At 34.8% G+C, this 1,650-nt stretch overlaps 1 pseudogene; it reads right to left on the bottom strand.

Annotated features, from left to right (window-relative positions):
• Positions 1-1,166: 1,166 nt before the first annotated feature.
• LOC122890575 lies at positions 1,167-1,276 on the bottom strand (annotated as a pseudogene).
• Between the last annotated feature and the right edge of the window lie 374 nt (positions 1,277-1,650).

Here is a 1,650-nt window from a genome sequence, read left to right as displayed (position 1 = left end):
GATCAGGGTGAGAGCCCTTATGCCTTTATATAGTAGAAAGAGTGAGAGAATGTTCTGGGTTCTCTTTAACAGGTCACTAATCCCATTCATGAGTGCTCCAACTCCATGTCCCAATCACTTTCAAAGACCCATCTCCAAATACCATCACACTGACAGTTAAGATCTCAACATATGAATTTTAAATATTCAGTCCATAACAATATTATTTTTATCAACTATATTTTAGACACGTCCTGTCCAATATAATAGTACTGAGAGACATTTCTCCAAGAGTATGTTAAATTTTCTGCATAGTTTGGGCTTCCTGAGCAAAAGGCATTGGCAACCTAATTGAGTGGCAATTATATATTGAAATTAGAGATAGTGCATCACTCTAGAGTTATACATAGACTTCTATTCCTACAGCTATTTGAAATTCCATGGTAGTAAAGCTGTAGATTTTCCCTTTCACTCCCTGGAGATATCTATCTATCTATATTTATATTTATATTTATATTGTTATATATGTTAAATATATATCCTATGTAATATATATCCTATGTAATAGGATATTTAATAGGATGTAATAGGATATATATTTAATTCCAAAGTAAAAGTCTCTGTATCTTGTCTTTTTCATTTTTATCACCTCACTCAGAGGAAGCAACTTGCAAATATGATAATCATCTTATATGAATTTCAGTTGTCACAATTCTGGGCTCACTTTCTTGAAAATCAATCTCCCTATACATGGAGGTGATGTTTTCATTCATATAATCCTGTGGAAAATTGGGAACTTACACAAACTGTAAATAATAACTTTTTTTAAAGATTTATTTATTTATTACAGAGAGAGAGAGAATGAGAGAAAGAGCAAGCACGAGAAGGCCAGGGGGAAGAGAGGGGAAGGAATGGGAGAGCAAGAGAATCTCCAGCAGACTCTTTGCTGAGTGCCAAGCCTGACACAAAGCTCAATCTCATGACCCTGAGATCATGACCTCAGCAGAAACCAAGAGTCTGGCCCTTAACTGACTGAGCCATCCAGGTGCCCAGTGATAGCTGTGTTTTAGTCTGATCCATAAAGCTGTGTCTTCTGCCAGAGCATTCTTTCTCTCTCCTTCCCCTGCCTCATATATGTGAGATATGTCCATATAAGTTTATATGCATATTTTATAAATGCATATAATATAAAATATATACATATTTTATAAACTTACATGGGCTAATCTCACAATTCAATTTAAACTGATAAGAACAGATACTACACTTGATCTTAGCCAAAAGGCCGAGAAGCGATCTCTCACAATTCAATTTAAAATTGTACTAACTCTTCCTGAGGATCTGCTGTTCTGGGTATTTTACTAAATACGCATACACACACACACACACACACACACACACACACACACGTACACACAGTTGTTAGCTATTTAGCTTGCAAGTAGTGTACCATTTCAGGTCCTTCACAATTCTTGACTTAATGCAACCATTAGCCAGAGGTGGCTACCAAGCACTTGATATGTAGCTGTTCCAAATTAAGATGTGTTCTAAGGATAAAAGACAACTTTATTTCTAAAACTTAGTATAAAAATGTAAAATATCTTGTCTATAATTGTTGTATTGGTTACATGTTGAAATGACAGCATGTTCAATGAATTAGGTTAAATAAAA

Source organism: Neovison vison, chromosome 11 (assembly GCF_020171115.1).
Source record: "Neovison vison isolate M4711 chromosome 11, ASM_NN_V1, whole genome shotgun sequence".
Classification (NCBI taxonomy): Eukaryota; Metazoa; Chordata; class Mammalia; order Carnivora; family Mustelidae; genus Neogale; species Neogale vison.
Note: the sequence above shows the minus strand (reverse complement) of the source record. Positions and strands in the feature narration are given on the sequence as shown.